At 37.3% G+C, this 22,599-nt stretch overlaps 1 pseudogene; it reads left to right on the forward strand.

The window, feature by feature from the left end:
* Positions 1-325: 325 nt before the first annotated feature.
* Positions 326-18,020, forward strand: LOC116589305 (annotated as a pseudogene).
* Positions 18,021-22,599: the final 4,579 nt, after the last annotated feature.

The following is a 22,599-nucleotide window of genomic DNA, read 5'->3' on the forward strand; positions in this document are numbered from 1 at the left end:
TTAGGCATCAGTTTGGGAAATGCTGATCTAATTTATGAAAAAACCGTTTCTTCTCCATCTTGCTTCAGATTACAAAAATAACTCCTCTCGATTATGTATGAAGTATCTTAACCTTTAAAAGGCTTAAAAGATTGCTTCATTGTTCCACTAACTTGTCCTTTTCCAGAGAAGTCCTGTCTTCCAAATCATACACATTTGTGCTTTTCTTCAGCGCTCTACGTCTCAAAATGTGGCCTGAAATCAGACACATGGTTTGCCGTCAAGTACATCACTACATATCAACAGAGAAGAAAGCTGGCTACTTTGGTTTTTCTCATCTAGAATCATGTATTCTAGTAAAGTGTCATTAAGTGCTGCCTACAGTGTGGCTGTCATTGAGCCTGGGATGCATGTGGTTGCCTCGCCGCTGCCACCCTACCCCAGAGGAAAGGGGTGCCCCGCCTATCTGCGCTCATGGAACCGGTATCACCGGTGCCGAGAGATGCAAGCACTGGCTAACCACCACGTACATGCCGACCAGCATGGCAGGAAAAAAAAAAAAAAAACTTTTGCATAGGTGAGCTAGAGGCAGCCTTTTTCTTAGACCAGTGGTTAGTCTGAGATCCAGGCAGCTGAGTTGTTTCCAGTCAGTCCAGAACATGTTCAAGCATGCACAGAATCTAGCCCTACTTTCCCACAGAGGTCTCCCACTGAGCAATAGAAAGTGAAAAGACACAGTGAGTAGGGGTTCAGCTTCAGGAAAAGTCACTCGGGCCCAGGTTCAAATCCCAACTCTCATCTTGTAGGTGGTAATTAGGAATAAACATTATAGTACACTTAAAAAGTGCCTACCAAAAAAATTGGCCTCTAATTGGGAGTTCTCTTTCCTAAGCTAATTTTCACATCTAGATTTAAGCAGGACACCTGAGCCCACAAACGGAGGGTAGCTTTTTTAAGCCTTGAACACTGGAAGCATAGGAGGTTGGCTCCTTCCCAGATCTCCAGGGCCTTCCCTATTAGATGCCACCCTCCTCTATCTCCAATGCTCCGCCCCTCTGCTCTGTCCTATGTTGGTCTATGGTGTTTGGGGGGCGGGGTGGGGAAGCTGCACACATTGGACAGGTAGTCTAACTTGCCACAGAGGCCACAGTATTTGCTACCATAGTGAAATAAAGTCAAATTTCTGTTAATGCATACACATCTGGAAGAGTTTTTAAACTCAATTACGGTTTCCTAATACTCCCACTAAAACTTAGCCAATTACATAGAAATGGTGCTGCGGGCTGGAAGGTTAAATTTCAGCTAAGAAAGCTTGTCACCAATCTGTCTGTATCTGAGCCAGCCTCGGGGAGTTCCCCAGGACAGAACATACAGCCCTTGCCCAGAAAGGTCACGAAGACTCAGAGGGGTGAAGGGCAGGAGGGAAAGCTGTGAGCGGTCTAAAAAACCATAGGTCAGACTGGAATGGGGTGGTCAGGCCAACAGGATGAGGGCTGGAGCCAACGAATAAGGAATATTTAGCCATGTTCTCCATCCAATCATTCCAGGGGCTGGGGGTAGAAAATAAAGCCCTGTCTTTGTGAAGTTGACACTCCAGAAGGAGACAGATGATAAATGATTTTACTGAGTCCCCTGTGCCATCCAGCCCTTAACACTCGGCGTATGGCTGTTTGTCCTCAAGCAACCTTACAAACCACATGCTACCCTTACCCTAATCTGGCAAAGGCCCAAGTTCCCCAGCCAGGAAGCAGGGCAGTAACCCCAGTAGCTGACCCCTGGAGTCTGCACTCTTACCCACTGGTGTACTAATAAGATAATAAACAAGAGGGCTCTCATTCCAAACCAGACACAGGAAAGTCCTGAACTTACCTCCTCCCACAGATGCACTGAATCTACAGCTATAAACAGAACATTTTCTGGAAGAAACAAAAACTAGTTGAGCAACTCCTACAAATTGGGCAAATGAGAAAAAAGCCCACATTGAGACAGGAGAAGCTGAGATTCAATCTTCCCATAAGCACACTATACCCCCAGCATGGCCAGCACAGTCACGAAGGAACTCACAACTCAGAGCTTCTCCCTGAGGAGTGAAGGGTCTGGATCCCACATATGGTACCCCAGCTTTTAAGACCTGCCTCTAAGAGACGAGCTCCCCAAAACATCTAGCTTTGAAAACCAATGGGTTTTGTGTCCATGAGACCCACAGGCTATACCAAACTGAGAAACACTTTCATTTTCTGTAGTCTACTCACATTTTTTATTTGAAGGATTAAAAGTTCATGAGAATATAGAACTTTCAAATCATTTAAGATCTCTCTTAGCAACTTTCAAATGTACAGTATATTATTAACTAGAGGTACCATGCTGTATGTGACATCCCCAGAATGAACTTTTAACTGGAAATTTGTACCTTGTGACCTCTTTACCCACTTCACCCACCAGAGAAGTAGTTCTTAAAGGGCTCATGCAGACTGAGCTACCCCCACTACCCAATCCCCCCACCCCACACCCCGCCAGACCTCCGCAGAGAGGCAGCCAACTGAAAAGTGTCCAGTCTTCCTATGAAAGACACCTGCTTGCTCATCTGAAAAATCTGACCTGAGGGAGGGGCAGCCTTCTAACTTAACACACATCTATCACCCTTCTGAAATACTCTAAAGACCGGAGGGGTCAATGGGAGCCATCTGCACACTCTCCCTCTGCCCCCGTCCTGGTCCCTAGTATTTCCGGGAAAGGCACTTAAGCACACAGCTAGTGCCCTAGTTTGGGCAGCTGCCACCTCAGGGACATCCCTTGAGCACTGGCTCTGGTGGCCAGTGGGACTTACATTCATGAGTCCCATATGACGGCAACGAACGGAGAAACAGTTCCTTACCGGCTCCCTCCTCGCCAGGGCACAGCTTGGAGACAGCAGTCTGAAATGGACCTCCAGTATTTCTGCAAAAGAGGCCTATTAGCTTAGCTTCATATCTGTGGCCCAAGGGGCAAACTACCCATTAAAAACACTTCTAAGGGCCAACAATAATCCCCACCAGAGACCAGGGAGGCTGGCAGGGATCATCATCCTGCTCCCTCTGTCCCACCTGAGGTCATCAGGGTTTCCAGCATTTGTGGCCATACCACATCCCTTGAGAGCCTAGGTCTGGTGGCCAGAGGGGCTTGTGTTCACAGGGATTATGTTTGTGTTAATGGAACAGTAACAAACACAGAAACAGTTCTTAACAGGCTATTATCCCAAGGCTCATACAGAAGCAGCACACAGAAATGCCCATCTCCCAGTCTTGCCCTGAAAGAGATATGTTTGCATGCTTTAAAAACTGCTGTCTAAGTGTCTGGCTTCCAATCACCCTGAATTTATATGCTGACCAAGATATTCCCCTTTGGGACACTGGATAGATCTTGGTAAACCCCCACCGGGAGAAGCCACTAAGACTAGAGTAAGCTGCTTAAACAATCACAGAGGTTTGGGAGACGGCCAAGAGCTAAGGCAGGGTTGAGTGATAAGGTTCATCTCCTACATGAGGTCACACTTTCAAAACTGGGAGAGGTGGCTATTTAAATAATAGATTTAAAGGAAAACAACAGAGATTCAAAGAAAAATGAAGAAACAAGAATATCTTCCAAACAAAAGGATACGATAAAACCTTAGGAAAAGCCCTCAATGAATAGGGATAAATAATTTACCTGATAAAAAAGTTCAAAGTAACAGTCATAAAGTTGCTCACCAAACTTGGAAGACAAATGGATGAACACAGTGAGAACTTAAAAAAGGAGAAAATATAAGATAGTACCAAATAAAATCACAGAGATGAAAAATACAATATCAACACTAAAAAAGACACTAGATCGTTCAATAGCAGACGAGATAAAGCAGAAGAAGGAATCAGTAGCCTTGAAGACAAGGTAGTGGAACTCATCCAATCAGAGAAGCACAAAGAAAAAAAGAATGAAAAACTTCAGGGACTTATGGGACAAGATCAAGCAGACCAACTTTAACTTTATAGGGGTTGCAGAAGAAGAGAGAAAGAAAAGGAGTCCAAAATCTTATTTGAATTATGGCTGAAAGCTTCCCTAATCTGGGGAAGAAAACAGACAACCAAATCCAAGAAGCCCAGAGAATTCTAAAAAAGATGGACCCAAAGAGATCCACACAAAGACACAGAATTAAACTATGAGAGATAAGGCGAGAATCTTAAAAGGCAATGGGAGGAAAACACCTTGTTTCATACAAGGGAACTCTCATAAATCTATGAGCATATTCTCATATTCGGGCCAGAAAAAAGTGACATAATATATTCAAAGTGCTGAAAGGAAGTGCCAATTAAGAGTATTCTATCTGCCAAAGTTGTCCTTCAGAATTGAAGGAGACATTAAGAGTTTTCCAAACAAGCAAAAGCTGAAAGAGTTCATTGCCACTAGACCAGCCTTACAAGAAATGCTAAAAGTTAAGGAAGGGAACGGGTGATAATTAGTAACAAGAATACATATAAAAATGTAACTCTCACTGGCAAAGGCAAATATATAATAAAAATCAGAATAATGTGAAAACGATGAATTAATTCATAAAGCTAATATAAAGGTTAAAAGATAAAAGTAAGAATAACTACAAAAAGTTATTAATGACATTCTTTACAAGGATGTTACTTTCATGTTTTGAATCATTAAGTAGCCCATTTCATACTTTGCTTGAAAGTATGAGGCAAGTAGTTAATTTGTCATAAATAAACTACTATCTGATTTAAATTCGACTTGTATTTCAAAACTTTCAGAATAAAAATGTCATACTCCCTTTAAAAAAAAGTTATTAATGGATACACAAAGTTTTAAAAAACGTCAAAAGCAAATTGTGGGGTAGAGGGAAGTAAAAAATGTAGAGCTTTAGAATGTGTTTGAACTTAGTCATCATCAACTTAAATTATTGGTGTAAGTTGTTTTATGTAAGCCTCATGATACCCACAAAGCAAAAACACATAATAGATACACAAAAGAGAAAGAGAAAGTAATCTAAGCACATCACTACAGAAAATCATCAAGTCACCAAGGAAGAGAATAAAAGAAGAAAGGAATTATAAACCAGCCAGAAAATGATTAAAATGGAATAAGTACAAACTATTGATCTATTTTAAATGTAAGTGGACTAAATTCTCCAATCAAAAGAGGAAAATGATTAAAATGGAATAAGTACAAACTATTGATCTATTTTAAATGTAAGTGGACTAAATTCTCCAATCAAAAGAGTAGATGAATGGATAAAAAAAACAAGACCTACAAGGATTCCAGTCCAGGATGGCTATGTAGGAAGTCATTGAACTCACTTCCTCCATGGAACACAACAAATTACACCTATTTATAGAGCAGTTATTCCTAAAGAAGAACTCGAGGGCCAACTGAACAGCTTTTGCACAACAAAAAAGGAGTGGCAAAAGAGAACAGCAAGAGAGACAGAGACACATTAACAAAGGAACCCTCCATGCCTGATGCTGCAAATGGCAGTGTGGAGGGATGGTAAGAGGGACTGGGAGAACATTCATCTATCCTGGGGTTTAAAAAGTAACTAGCAGTTTAAAAAGTAACTAGCACATAAAAGAACCAGCTCTAGAACTCTGCCGCACAGTGAGGGAGCTGTGAAAATTCTCCAGGTTAGAAGAACTGCCAGACACGTTCTACACTTCTCCACTTTGAAAGCACAGACCAGGGTACAGTCCAGGCACCCTAACCAGCCTTCCTGTCAGTGGCCCCTGGCTTCTAGCTCACACCAGCCTAACCATCCCACGAAGGTGGCCACAGGGCAACGCATACTGGAAATCACTGGTTAGCAATCATTATAGCTCTAGCTTTTGCACCAAGGTGAGAGAGGGGCAAAGCATCCCGGAACACTCCAGACCCATACTACTTGGACTTCGGGCAGCTTGCTAGGGCACCCCCAGTGCAGAGAACTCTAGTACCACCTGCTTCAAATCCAGCTGCCTATCAGGGTTCCCCCTGTGTGTAGCACCCTGGAAACCCCCCAGCTGTGCCTACCAACATCAAGTAAACTTTCACATTATAGGGGTCCCAGAAGAAGAGAGAAAGAAAGAGGCAGAAAACTTATTGGAAGAAATAATAACTGAAAACTTTCCTAACTTAGGAGAAAAAATAGATATCTAAGTTCAAGAAGTACAGACAGTTTCAAACAAGCTAAACCCAAGGAAGCCCACACCATAACACATTAACTTTAATCTTTGATATTTTAATTATTAAAAGAATTTTTAAAGCAGCAAGAGAGAAGCAAAACATTATATACAAGGGAAACCCTATAAAACTATTAGCTGATTAACTTCACAGGTCACAGAAAGTGCCATGCCATGTTATATTCAAAGTGCTGAAAGGAAAAAAAAAATTATAACCAAGAATACTTTAACCAAGGTTATCATTCAGAACTGAAGGAAAGATACAGAGTTAACCAAACAAAAGTTAAAGGAGTTTATTACCACTAACAAAGCCTTACAAAATGTTAAAGGGCCTTTAAGTGGAAAAGTTATGGCCATAATTAGACATAAGAAAATTATGAGTAAAAAGATACAAAATATGACAGCACATAAATAAAACGTGGAGGGAGTGAAAAATATTAAGATTTTGTTTGAACTTAAATGTAACTTAACACAGACTGCTATATAGTAAGGATGTTGTATATGAACCTCATGGTACTCAAAAACCCAAAATCTATAATAGATACACAAAACTTAAAGTGAAATATATAGCAGACAGAAACTCAATTACAAAGAAAGAAAGCAAGAGAAGAAGAAAGGAACAGAGCAGGACAACAAAATCAACTAGAAAACAATTAATGAAATGATAGTAAGTACATACCTATCAATAATTACTTTAAATGTAAATAGCCTAAATGCTCCAATCATAAGACATAGGCGGCAGAATGGGGAAAAAAAAAAACACAAACACAAACAAAAACCCAACCATTTTTATGTTGCCTACAAAAGATTCCCCTCAGATCTAAAGATACATACAGACTGAAAGTGAAGGGATGGAATAGAATTTACCAGGCAAATGGAAGTAGAGGAAAAAAAAAAAAAAGCTGGGGTAGCAATACTCATACCAATGAAAACAGACTTTAGGACAAAGACTAACAAGAAACAAAAAAAGGGTATTTTGTGATGACAGATCAATCCAACAAGAGGATATAACAATTGTAATAACTTATGTACCCAACACTGGAGCACCTAAATACATAAAGCAAATACTAACAGACATAAAGAGAAATTTATGATAATACAGTAATAGTAGGGGACACCCACTTACATTAATGGATAGATCATCTAGGCAGAAAAATCAATAAGAAAATGGGGTCTTTGAATGACACATTAGACCGGATGGACCTAACACATATAAACAGAACATCCCATCCAAAAACAATAGAATATACACGCTTTTCAAGTGCACATGCAATGTTCTCTAGAAGAGACTACATTAGGCCACAAAACAAGTCTCAATAAATTTAAGAAGACTGAAATCATATTGTGCATCTTCTCTAACCACAATGGTATGAAACTAGAAATCAACCAAAGAAGAAACTGGAAAAAACACAAACGTGTAGGCTAAATAACATGATACTAAACAGCCAATGGGTCCATGAAGAAATCAAAGAAGAAATTTTAAAAAGTACATGGAGAAAAGTGAAAATGAAAACACAACAGTCCAAAAATCTCTGGGACATAATAAAAAGTTGTGTTTAAGATTTTTATCCAGGTATTTGAGAGAGAGAGGGAGAGAGAGAGAGAGAGAACATGAGGATACGGGAGGCACAGACAAAGAAGCAATTTCCCTGCTGAGCCTGACCTGGGGCTCTATCTGAGGACCCTGGGATCATAAACTGAATCAAAGGCAGACGCTTAACCAACTGAGCCACCTATGCACTGTGGGAAAGCAGTTTTAAGAGGAAAATATATAGTGATACAAACTTAACCTCAAGAAACAAGTAAAAGCTCAGATAAAGAATCTAACCTTATATCTAAAGGAACCAGAAAAAGAATAAGCACAGCACAAGGAGGAAATGATAAATTGGAGAAGTAAATGAAATAAAGATTTTTTTTATTATGTTAGTCACCATACAGTACATCTTTAGTTTTTGATATAGTATCCCATGATTCATTATTAGTGCATAACTCTCAGTGCTCCATGAAATGCATGCCCTCCTTAATACCCATCACCAGGCTAACCTATACCCCCACCTCCCTCCCCTCTGAAACCCCCAGTTTGTTTCCCGGAGTCCATAGTCTCCCATGGTTCCTCTACCTCTCTGATTTCCCTGCCTTCATTTTTCCCTTCCTTCTCCTAATGTCCTCCATGCTATTCTTCATGTTCCACAAATAAGTAAACCATATGATAATTGACTTTCTCTGCTTGACTTATTTCACTTAGCATAAAGGAAAGAGTCAACAAAAGAGAGGTAACCTGTGGAATGGGAGAAGATATTTGCAAATAACACTACAGATAAATGGCTGGTATCCAAGATCTATAAAGAACTTCTCAAACTCAACACCCAAAAAACAAACAAGTCAAAAAAAGGTCAGAAGCCATGAACAGACACTTCTCCAAAGAAGACATACGAATGGCTTATGGACACATGAAAAAATGTTCATCATCATTAGTCATTGGAGAAATTCAAATCAAAACCACATTGAGATACCACCTTACACCACTTAGAATGCCAAAAATTGACAAGGCAAAAAAACAACAAATGTTGGAGAGGTTGTGGAGAAAGGGGAAACCCTCCTTACACCGTTGGTGGAAATGCAAGTTGGTGAAGCCACTTTGGAAAAACAGTGTGGAGGTTCCTCAAAAAGTTAAAATTAGAGTTATCCTATGACCCAGCAATTTCACTACTGGATATTTACCCCAAAGATACAGATGTAGGGAAAAGAAGGGCCACATGCACCCCCAAAGCCAAACTGTGGAGAAAGCTGAGATGCCCTTCAGCAGATGAATGGATAAAGAAGACGTGGTCCATATATACAATGGAATATTACTCAGCCATCAGAAAGGATGGATACCCAACTCTAGCATTAATATGAAACAAAATTTTTTTAAAAATAAGAACAAAAATGAAAGAGCCAGTACATTGAAAGGATAAGATTGAGAAACCCTTAGCTAAAATCATAAAGAAAAAAAACACAGAAAGTACCCAAAAAGATAAAATCAGAAATTAAAGATAATAAACAATGGACACCACACCACACAGAAATACAAAGCATTATAAGAGAATACTATAAAAAATTATATGCCAACAAACTGGTCAACCTAGAAGAAACAGAAACATACAATCTTCTAAAACTTTATCAAGAAGAAATAAAATACCTGAACAGACTGATTACTAGAAATAAAATTGAATTGATAATCAAAAACTACCAAAAAGTAAACGTCCAGGACCACACAGATTCAAAAGTGAAGTCTACCAAACATTTAAAGAAGATTTAATAACTATTCTCCTCAAACTATTCCAAAAAACAAAAAAGGAAGGGAAGCTTCCAAATACGTTCTATGGGGCCAGCATTACCTTGATACCAAACAAGACAAGAGCACAACAACAACAACAACAAATTAGAGACCAATGTCCCTGATGAACATAGATGCAAAAATCCTCAACAAAATATAGCAGACCACATTCAAAAATACATTCAAAGGATCATTCACCCCGACCAATTAGATTTATTCTAGGGATGCAAAGATGGTTCAATATTTGTAAATCAACCAACATGCATTTATACATTTATACCACATCAATAAAATGAAGGATAAAAATAATATGATCTTTTCAATAGATGCAGAAAAATCATGTGACAAAATTCAACATCTCTTTATGATCAAAACTCTCAACAAAGTAGGTTTAGAGGTAACACATTTCAACATAATAAAAGACCATTTATGAAAAAATCCAAGTTAATATCATACTCAATGGTGAAAACCTGCAGGTTTTTCCTCTAAGATCAGGAATAAGACAAGGATATCCACTTTCAAACTTTGGCTCAACATATCATACTGGCAGTCCTAGCCACAGAAATAAGGGGAAAAAAATTAAAAAATTAAAATAAGGGGCATCCAGATTGGTAAGGAATAAATTAAGCTGTCACTATTTGCAGATGACATGATATTATACACAGAAAACCTGAAAGACACCACCAAAAAACTTTTAGAATAAATTAATTCAGTAAATTTGTAGGATACAAAATTAATACCCAGAAATCTGTAGTGTTCCTATACCCCAAAAGTGCAAAAACAGAAAATGAACAAAACAATTACAATTACACTAGAAAGAATAAAAACTTAGAAATAAACTTAACCAAGGAGGTTAAAGACCTGTATTCTGCAAACTATAAAACATTGATGAAAGAAATTAAACACAAATGGAAAGATACTCCATGCTCATGGATTGAAAGAATATTCCACACTCTCCATAGCAACTACAGATTCAGTGCAATACCTACCAAAATTCCAATGGCATTTTTCACAGAATTAGAACAACTGATGCAAAAATTTGCATAAAAGCACAAAAAACTCTGAATAGCCAAAGCAGTCTTGAGAAAGAAAAAGAGGTGGAGGTATCACAATCCCAGATTTCAAGATATACTATAAAGATGTAATAATCAAAACAGTATGGTACTGGCACAAAGATAGACACACATAGACCGATGGAACAGAATAGACCAGCAGTAAACCCATGCTTATATAGTCAATCTATGGCAAAGTAAACAAAAATATGCAATGGGGAAAAGATGGTCTTTTCAATAAATGGTGCTGGCGAAAACTGGACAGCTACAAGCAAAAGAATGAAACTGGACCACTTTTTCACACTATACACAAAAAAACTCAAAATATTTTAAGGACCTAAATGTGAGACCTGAAACCATAAAAATCCTAGGGGAGAACACAAGCAGTAATGTCACTGATGTCGGCCTTAGCAACATTTTTCTAGATGTTACTTTGGCAAGAGAAACAAAGGAAAGATAAAGGGATTACATCAAAATAAATTTCTGGACAGTGAAGGAAACCATCGACAAAACAAAAGGCAACATACTGAATGGTAGAAGACATTTGTAAATGATATACCCACTCAGGTGTTAATATCCAAAATATATAAAGAACTTCTACAACTTAACACCATAAATCCCCAAATAATCTGATTTAAAAAATGGGCAGAGGGTCTGAATAGACATTTTTCCAAATAGAACATACAGATGGCCAACAGACACATACACCATGTCAATATTCCATGAAAAAGCAGCAGAATACACATTCTTCTCAAGAAAACATGAAACATTCTTAAAAATAGATCATGGTAGGCCACAAAACAAATCTTAAATTTAAGAAGGTTGAAATCTTATCAAGCATCTTTTTCCAATCACAGCGGTATGAAACTAGAAATCAATTATAAAAGAACTGAAAAACTCACAAATATGTAAGATTAAAGAACATGCTACTGAACAATCATGAATCAAAGAAAAAATAAAAAGACCTATCCTGCAGCCCCCATGGCCCTACCCCACTAGATTCAGCAGGTACATACAATCCCTACAGAGGATGTCCCTTGAACACCTGGCTCTTGTGGCCGGGGGCGGAGGGCTTGTGTTTCTGAGCCCCATGGGGCTAAAACAATTGGAGAGGCAGTTCTTAGTAGGCTTCTACCCCCAGGACACTGACTGCACAGAGAGCAGACTGAAGTAATCTCCAGTCTTCCCGTACCACTCCTTCAAGACTGGGAGAGAGCGATCTTTCATCTCATACCAGAAACAAGTAGAGAGTCCAGAAAAATGAGGAAACAAAGACATATGCTCTAAAGGAAAAAAAAAAAAAAAAGATAAAATCCCAGAATAAAACCTTATTGAAACAAAGATAAGTAATTTACATGATGAAGAGTTCAAAGTAGTGGTCACAAAAGTGCTCACCAATCTTGACAGAAGAATAAATGAACATAGAGAGTACTTTCAAAAAGAGATAGACAATCATATTAAAAAATGGGCAGAAGATATGAACAGACACTTCTCCATTGAAGATATACAAATGGCTACCAGACACACGAAAAAATGTTCATCATCACTAGCCATCAGGGAGATTCAAATTAAAAAAAAACAATGAATACTGTTATGCTGAAAATAAATTTAAAAAATTTAAAAAAAAAAGAAATGAACCACTGATAAATGCAAATACATGGGTGAATCTTGAAATAATTATGTTGAATTAAAGATGTTAAAAAATAAAAAATGAAAATGAAAAAAAACCCACATTGAGATACCAACTTACACCAGTTAGAATGGCCAAAATTAGCAAGATAGGAAACAACATGTGTTGGAGGGGATGTGGAGAAAGGGGAACCCTCTTACACTGTTGGTGGGAATGCAAGTTGGTGCAGCCTCTTTGGAGAACAGTGTGGAGATTCCTCAAGAAATTAAAAATAGAACTTCCCTATGACCCTGCAATTCCACTACTGGGTATTTACCCCAAAGATACAGATGGAGTGAAAAGAAGGGCCATCTGTACCCAATGTTTATAGCAGCAATGACCACGGTTGCCAAACTGTGGAAAGAACCAAGATGCCCTTCAACAGACAAATGGATAAGGAAGATGTGGTCCATATACACTAGGAGTATTATGCCTCCATCAGAAAGGATGAATACCCAACTTTTGTAGCAACATGGACGGGACTGGAAGAGATTATGCTGAGTGAAATAAGTCAAGCAGAGAGAGTCAATTATCATATGGTTTCACTTATTTGAGGAGCATAACAAATAGCATGGAGGACAAGGGGAGTTACAGAGGAGAAGGGAGTTGAGGGAAATTGGAAGGGGAGGTGAACCATGAGAGACTGTGGACTCTGAAGAACAATCTGAGGGGTTTGAAGGGGCGGAGGGAGGTTGGGGGAACCAGATAGTTGGTATTGGAGAGGGCATGGATTGCATGGAGCACTGGGTGTGGGGCAAAAACAATGAATACTGTTATGCTCAAAATAAATTTTTAAAAAATGATAGAAAATATTAGAAAGTACCAAACAATCATAAAGCTGAAGAATACAATAACTGAATAATACACTAGAGGGGTTCAGTAGCAGACTAGATGAAGCAGAAAAAAGAATCAGTGACCTGGAAGACATGGCAGTGAAACTCATACAAACAGATCAGCAAAAAGAAAAAGAATTTTAAAAAGTGAAAAATTACTTAAGGGACCTATAGAACGACATCAGGTGATAAGGGATAGTAAGACTTTAAGTGGACTAGCAATTTTGGTTAGGGTGACCTTAAGGAACAAAATAACCTCTGAGTGATTAAAATCCAGACTTACTAGTCAAAACATTATATCACTTAATGATGCAAGATACTGATCAACAGAACAAGTTATCTTCAGATAACACTGCAATCCTATTCTAGAATTCATATCAACAATAGGGTTTACTACCTCGGTGTTGTATCAGGACATCCCAAGGTGCAACCACTATTAATGATTCATTTGTTCAATAATTAAAATCCTACATGATCTGAGTACAGACCAAAAGTAATTCAGATTAGTTTCTTTCTATTATAGACTTTGCCCAATATGAAAGGACAAGAAAAATGAAGCTCACTTCATTAGTTTGAGACATCCTCAAACTAATAGATTATATAATCTTAATTTATATCCACCCTGCCCAAGAACAGGGTTTGTTAGGATGGCAGAGCTCAGTGACTGTGTAAAACTTAAGCCTTTATACTCAATTTCTATTCCTAACAAAATATTTATAATCAACATTACCTCATTGATTATCCCCACACCACTCGTCATGGCATTCCTCACACCAATCAAGTGAAAAGTTCTAGGATATATACAACTTTGCAAAAGACCAAACATTGTTGGCCCTCATGGTCTATTACAACCCATTGCTGATGCTGTTAAGTTATTCATTAAAGAACCAATGAAACACTAACTTCATCAATATCTGTATCCATCACTGAACCAATCTTAGCCTTCACCATAACCTTACAATATAAATTCTGTTGCCTATACCATGTTCACCGATCAATATAAACCTAGGAGTACTATTAATGCTAGCTATATCAGGCTCAGTTATAATTTCCATCCTCTGATCTGGATGCCCTCGAATTCAAATATGCATTACTTGGGGCTATCTGAGATGTAGCACAGAGAATTTCATATGAAGTAACTCTAGCAATTTTCTTACTATCAGTACTACTAATAAATGGATTGCTTACACTATCAGCATTAATCATTACTCAAGAATACTTAGGATTAATTTTTCCATCATGACTGTTAGCCATGATGGGATTAATTTCAATCCTAGCAGAAGCCAACTGAGCAGCATTCACCTAACAGAAGAAGTCGTCACTGGCTTCAACACTGAATTACAGCAGGCCCATTTCCCCTATTTTTCCTAGCAGAATAGGCCAAAATCCTCCTAATAAACATTTTCACAACAATCATATTCCTAGAAGCATTTCATAGCCCCTACATGCCAGAACTAATTAATTTCATTGTCAAAACTCTCCTACTAACCATTACCTTTCCATGAATTTGGGCATCTTACCCACAATTCCAATATAACTAATACACCTCTTGTGAAAAAACCTTCTATCACTAGATTATCACTATCACTAGCCCTTTGTATGTCACACATATCCTTGCCTATCATTAGATTAGGTGTTATACCACAATCCTAAAAATACCTCTGACAAAGAGTTACTTTGATAGAGTAAATAATAGATGTTTAAATCTGATTATTATTATATAATTTTAATATACATTTTAATATCTTATTTCTTTCATTCCTAGAATGACAGGAATCAAACATACCCCTAGAAATTAAAAAATTAAAAATTATAGCATATTCCATAATAAAGTCAGCTAAATAAGCAATTGGACTCTTCCTGCCAATACTGGTTACTATCCTTCCTATGCTCATTTTTACCATTATTATAATAACCATTATCTCAGGAACTATAATTGTAATAACAATCTCTCAATCACACTATCTAAATTGGCTTTAAATAAATATACTAGCTATTATCCCAGCTTTAATAAGAAAAAAAAATTTAACCCTTGAGCCACAGAATCATATACTAAGTATTTCCTAACACAAGCAACCACATCAATACTTCTTATAATGGCCATTATTAACTAAATATATCCTGGACAATGAATAATTATATTTAATCCAACAACATCCTTCCTTCTGCCATTGTAACAATAGCTCTCATTATAAAACTTGGACTTTCCCCTTTCCACTTCTGAGTACCTAAAGTAATACAAAGAATTGTTATCCTCAGGCCTAATTTTATTAACATGACAAAAACTTGCACCGATGTCAATCTTATACCAAATCTCATCATCCATTAATCCAAACTTAATTCTATCCATTATTATTACATCAATTCTAATTGGAAGATGAGGTGGACTTAACAAAAACGCATATATGAAAAAAATCACAGCCTATTCATCAGCTGCCCACACAAAGTGAATAACACCTATCACAATTTATAACAATAATAACCCAAAATCTATTAATCTACATCATGATGACACTCCCCACATTCATATTATTGTGTGTAATTCATCCACCACAACACTATCACTCTCATATATTTGGAAGAAAATATCCTTAATTTTACATTAATCTTTACCACCATACTATCAATAGGCCTTCCTCCTCTCTCAGGATTTCTGCCCAAATGGATAATTATCCAGGAACTGACAAAAAAATGATCTTATTATACCAACATTAATAGCCATTATAGCACTACTCAATCTGTACTTCTACATGCAATTAACTTCACATCACTAATTATATTTCCATCAATAAACAACATACAAATAAAAGGACAATTTGAAAGTATAAAATGGTTAACTCTTTTAACACTACTAATTATAACAATAACTATCTAGTTAGAAAAGACCAAGGGGAAAAAAGAAAAAAAAAAAAAGAGAAGACAGAAAAAAAAGAGATAAAGAAAAGACCAAAAGCCTTCAAAGCTCTGAGAAAGTATATTCACTTAATTCCTAAAAAGTACAAGGAGTGCCCAGACTTTTTCCTACATCAACTGAACACAAAACAAATTTTTTAATTAAGTTAAAACCTTACTAGATTTCCATCCCATGAAATTTTAGTTAATGGCTAAGTAACTGAATCAATTAGCTTTAATTTACTTCTCCCACCATCTAGGGGAAAAAAGGCTGAAGAAGCCCCAGCAGAGTTGAAGCTGCTTCTTTGAATTTATTTTTCAGTATGATATTCACCACAGGGCTTGACAAAACGATGACTCAACCTCCGTCTTTAGAGGTTAATGCTTACTTAGCCATTATTCTCAACAAACCATAAAGATACCAGCACTCTATACCTACTATTTGGTGCATGAACAAGAATAGAACTAAAGAAATAGAATAGGAACTGCTTGAAGCCTATTTATTTATTTATTTATTTATTTATTTATTTAAGAGCACAGGAGTGCAGGGGGAGGAGCAGAGGGACAGGGACAAGCAGACTCCACACTGAGCATAGGCCCCACACAGGGCTGCTCAATCTCAAGACCCTGAGATCATGATCTGAGCTAAAACCAGGAGTCTGATACTTAACCAACAGAGTCACCCAGGTGCCCCTGTCGGAAGCCTTTTAATCCATGTGGAAATTGGCCAACCTGGAGGTTTACTGGGAGATAACCTAATTTATAAGGTAACCATAATTGCCCAGGCATTCATAATTTCCTTTATAGTATCACCTATTATAATTGGACAATTTGGAAACTGTTCAGTCCCTTCGATAATCAGAGCACCTGATATGGCATTCCCCCAAATAACATGAGTCTCTTACTATTACCACCATCATTTCTGCTCTAACACCATTAACAGTTGGAGCAGGTACAGAAACCAGGTGAAGAGTATACACACCCCAGCCTGCAACCTAGCTCAGGAGAAGCATCAGTCAATTTAACCATCTTCTCTCCCCATATATGTGTATCCTCAATTTTAGGGGCTATCAACCATATTACCACAATCATTAAAATAAAACCACCAGCTGTATCTCAATACTAAACACCTTTATTCCATGGATCCCTCTTAACCACAGTCTTCCTGTTACTACTATCACATCCGGTCTTAGCAACCAGAATTACCATATTACTAACAGACCATAACCTAAAACACCACATTCTTTGATCCTGTAGGAGAGGCAATCCACTGATACCAATGCTTATTTTGATTTTGAGTATCCAGATATTCCAAAGTTTATATTCTTATCTTCCCTAGATTTGGAATAACTACATGTATTACTACATATTATTCAGGGAAAAAAAGAACCTTTTGGATATATAGGAATAGTTTGGGCCATAATATCTATTGGATTCCTAGGTTTTATTGTATGAGCCCAGCATATTTTTAACAGTAGGCACAGATGTTGACATATGAGCATATTCTACAACAGCTACTAGAATTTTGCCACCCCAACAGCATAGAAGTATTTAGCTAACTAGCAACCCTTCATGGAGGCAACATGATCACTGGCCATACGATGAGCCCCAGCTTTTATCTTCCTATTCACAGTAGGAGGTCTAGCAGGAATTGTTTTAGCCAACTCATCCCTAGACAGTGTTCTCCAGGACAAATAGTATATGGTAGTACATTTTTACTACATATTATCAATAGAAATATTTTCACCATCATAGGAAGATTTGTTCACTGTTTCCATTATTTTCTACAAGCTACACAGTCAACTGTAGTTGGGCAAAGATCCTCTTTACAATCAGTAATTGGAGTTAACTTTCTTCCCACTTGGCCTTTCAGGAATGCCCTGACATTGACTATCCAGGTGTGTACACAACATGAAACACTATGTCATTTACAGGTTCATTCTTCTCCTTAACAGCAGTAATATTATCTTTATAAATTGAGAAGTATTTGCATCCAAATGAGAAGTAGCAATAGTGGAATTAACTAACACTAATCTTGAATGACTACATGGATGCCTTCCACCATATCATACATTTGAAGAATCCCCGTACATAAGCCTAAAATAAGAAAGGGATCAAACCCTCTAAAAATGGTTTCAAGCCAATACCATAGCCATTATGTCTTTCTCAATAGTGAAATATTAGCAAATATTACATAACTTTGTCAAAGTTAAATTATGGATTTAAGTCCTTTATATCTCCATGGCATATCCACTCAACAAGGTTTTTAAGGTGCAAAATCCCCCATTACAGAAGAACTCCTACACTTTCATGACCATATATAATCATCTTTTTAATCAACTCTCTAGTTACTTATACCATTTCACTAGTATTAATAGCTAAATTAACCCACACAAATACAATAGGTGTGCAAGAAGTAGAAATGATATGAACTACCTTACTACTCATTATCTTAGCCTTAATTGCTTTGCCATCATTATAAATTATTGATATAATAGATAAGCTCAACAACCCCTAACTGGAAAAACTAAGCCATCAATGATCCTGAAGCTATGAATATATGCATTACAAAGACTTAAACTTTGACTTCCACTTCCTGATTTCTTTGTCTTAAATTGAATAATTCACACAACCTAAAACCAAGAGATCTACAACTAGTAAAGGTTGACAGCCAAGTTGTACCCATAGAAATAACAATCCAGATATTAATCTCATTAGCAGATATCTTACACTCATGAGCTATCTCCAGACAATCAAATCAAACAACCTTAATACCTACACATCCAAGCCTATATTATGGGCAGTGCTCAGAAATTTGTGGGTCAAATCAGTTTTATAGCAGTCATTCTTGAATTAATCCCACTTAAACACTTAGAAAAATTATCCACAACTGTACTGTAATGTCATTAAGAAGCTAAGTAGTATTGGGGTACTTGGGTGGCTTGGTCAGATAAGTGTCTGACTCTTGATTTTGGCTCAGGTCATGATCTCAGGCTCATGAGACTAAGCCCCACATCAGGCTCCAGGAACCTACTTAAGATTCTCTCTCTCCATCTCCTTATGCCCCTCCCCCATAAAAAAAAAAAAAAGTTTAAAAAGAAGCTCAGTAGTATTAACCTTTAAAAGGTTAAAGACAGGGGCACCTGGGTGGCTCAGTGGGTTAAGCCTCTGCCCTTGGCTCAGGTCATGATCTCGGGGTTCTGGGATCGAGCCCCGCATCGGGCTCTCTGCTCATCAGGGAGCCTGCTTCCTCCTCTCTCTCTGCCTGCCTCTCTGCCTACTTGTGATCTCTATCTGTCAAATAAATAAAATCTTTTTTTAAAAAAAAAGGTTAAAGACAGAGTTTAAACTTCTCCTTAATGATATGCCACAACTAGACACATCAATGTAATTTATCACCTTCATATCAATAATTATACCCTATATGTTGTATTTCAGCTAAAAATTTCAAATCACTATGACCCATCAAACCCAAATTAAAAACAAAGACACGGTAGTACTTCACCCTTTGAGAGAAAAAGTAAGTGAAAATCTATTTGCCTCTTTTATTATCCCAGTAATGATAGAGTTATCTATCATAATTTCAATTACTATATTCCCTACAACCTAACCAACTAATCAACAATCATCTAATTGCTATCAAAAATGACTAATTCAGTTAACATCAAAACTATTAACTATCCATAATCATAGGACACAACCAAGGACAAAACTGAACCCTAATACTCCTCTTACTCATTCTATTTATTGGCTTAGCAAGCCTACAGGGCCCACTACCACACTCACAACTCCCAGTGAATCTAGGAATAGTCATTCCACCTTGAGCAGAGATAATAATTAATGGCTTTGTCAGGCCCAACTTCTATCCCAAAGAATAACCATCCCACTGATTCCAATACTAGCAATTATCAAAACCATTAGCCTTTTCATCCAATGAAGAGTAGTAGCTGTATGGCTAACTGCCAGTATCACTGCTGAACACCTACTCATTCATTTAATTGTGGGAGGAAGCCTTGCGTTAATAAACATTAGCCCCACTATAGCTCTCATTACCTTCATCACTCTTAATTCTACTATCCTTGAATACACTGTGGGCTTAATTCAAGCTTATGTATTTGCTCTACTAGTTATCCTTCACCTTACATGCTAACATCTAATGACCCACCAAACCCACACATACTATATAGTAAACTCCTGCTCCCAACCATTTAAGGCACTCTATCGGCTCTCCTTATAACATTGGGTCCATAGCTTTTACTTTAACTCAATCTTCCTATTATCTCTAGGCATTAAGAACTAATATCTTGATGATGTATCATTGATGAAGAGGCATTATTTGAAAGAGTACATTCCAAGGTCACCACACACCAATTGTTCAAAAAGGGTTTCAGTACGGAGTAATTCTTTCATTATTTCAGAAATCTTTTTTACTAGCTTCCTCTGGGCTTTTACCATTTAAGTCGACCTCCAACACCTAAACTAGGTGGTTGCTGACCACACACTGGCATCCATCCCCTAAATCCTCTAGAAGTACTGTTTCTCAATACTTTTCTCCTATAAGCTCTGGGCTATATATATCACCTAAGCCCACGACAGCCTCACAGGAGGAAATCACAAACACAACTTCAAGCCCTATTCATTACAGTCTCTCTAGGAATTTATTTTACCTTATTACAAGCCTTTGAGTATTATGAAACATCATTTACAATCTCAGATGGAGTTTATGAATAGACATTTTTTATGGCTACAGGCTTTCATGGACTATGTGCAATTACTGGCTTTACCTTCCTCATCATCTGTCTCCCGCTGCAACTAAAATTTCATTTCACATCTAATTATCACTTTGAATTTGAAGCAGTTACTTGATATTCACATTTTGTAGATGTAGTAGGACTATTCCTATAGGTCTCCATTTATTGGTGAGGGTCTTATTCTTTTATTATTAAACAGTACAATTCCATTTAGTCAGTTTCAGTACAACCTGAGGAAGAATAATAAATATTAACCTATCAATTAGCACACTACTACACTCATTGCTTGTATTAATTGTATTCTGACTTCTCCAACTAAACATCCACATGGGGGAATAAAAAAGCCCATATGAATGTGGATTCAACCCCATAGGATCAGCCCACCTACGCTTCTCCATAAAATTTTTTCTGGTAGCTATTATATTTCTGTTATTTGACCTACAAATGCTGTTCTTCTACCTCTACCTTCACTGTCTCAAACAGCCTAAAAACCATCCTTATCATGGCTTTAATATCAATCTCATTACCAGCCATAAGTCTCATCTATGAATGCGCCCAGAAAGAATCAGAATGAAACCAAATGATAATTAGTTTAAACTAAAACCAGTGATTCCAGCTCATTAAATTATGGCTAATTTCATAATTATCAAATTTCTCTAGTCTATATCAACATTATTCTAACAATCATTGTATCCTTCATGGAACTATTAATATACTGATTTCATTAAATACCATTTCCTTGTTTAAAGGGTATATTTATTCACCATTTATAGTAACCATAATAATTCTAAACACTCACTTTAAAATACCTATCATCTTCTTAGTATTCATGGCATGTGAGGCTACACTATGATTATTTCTACTAATCATGGTGTCTAATATTTATAGTACTATGTACAAAACCTTAACCTCCTGCAATGCTAAAAATCATTCTAACCATTATACTACTACTACTGACGTGATTATCAAAAAAACAATTTAATTTAAATTAATGAAACAGCCTATAGCCTATTAAATGGCCTTATTGACCTAATATTCCTAAATCAGCTTAACAACAGCCTCAACTTTTCATTACTGTTCTTCTCTGACTCCCTATTGGCACTAACATAACTTCTTTCACTAATACTTATAGCTAGCCAATTTCATCAATCAATAGAAATCCTAACCCAGAAAAAGCTATATAATACTAATTCTATTATAAATGTATTTTTTTAATTTTATGTATTTATTTAACAGAGAGAGAGAGCACAAGCAGGCAGAGTAGCAGGTAGAGGGAGAGGGAGAAGCAGGCTCACCCATTGAGCAAGGAACCCAACACAGGGCTCAATCCCAGGACCCTAGGATCATGACCCGAGACAAAGGGAGCCACCCAGGCATCCCTACAAATATTCTTTTTTTTTTTAAATTTTACTTATTTATTTAACACACAGAGATCACAAGTAGGCAGAGAAACAGGCAGAAGGAGAGAGGGGGGAGGAAGGAGGCTCCCTGTCGAGCAGAGAGCCCAATGCGGGGCTTGATCCCAGGACCCTGAGATTATGACCCAAGCCAAAGGCAGAGGCTTAACCCATTGAGCCACCCTGGCACCCCCCCTACAAATATTCTTAATCATAACTTTCATTGCCATAGAATTATATTACATATCCTATTTGAAGCCACACTAGTACCAACCATAATTATTAGCACCCAGCGAGGGAATCAAACAGAATGATTAAATGAGGGGCTCTAGTTCCCATTTTATACTTTAGTAGGGTAACTCCCACTTCTCATTTAATTAATCTACAACCAAAACCTCATAGTCATTTAATTTCTTAAGTTAGTACTGAGGCTGATCAGTGTTCAACTCTTGATCTAACATTTTCCTGTGATTTGTATGCATAATAGTGTTCATAGTAAAAATACACCTTTATAGGCTATACCTCTGCCTGCCGAAA

This window comes from Mustela erminea, chromosome 4, assembly GCF_009829155.1.
Source record: "Mustela erminea isolate mMusErm1 chromosome 4, mMusErm1.Pri, whole genome shotgun sequence".
Classification (NCBI taxonomy): Eukaryota; Metazoa; Chordata; class Mammalia; order Carnivora; family Mustelidae; genus Mustela; species Mustela erminea.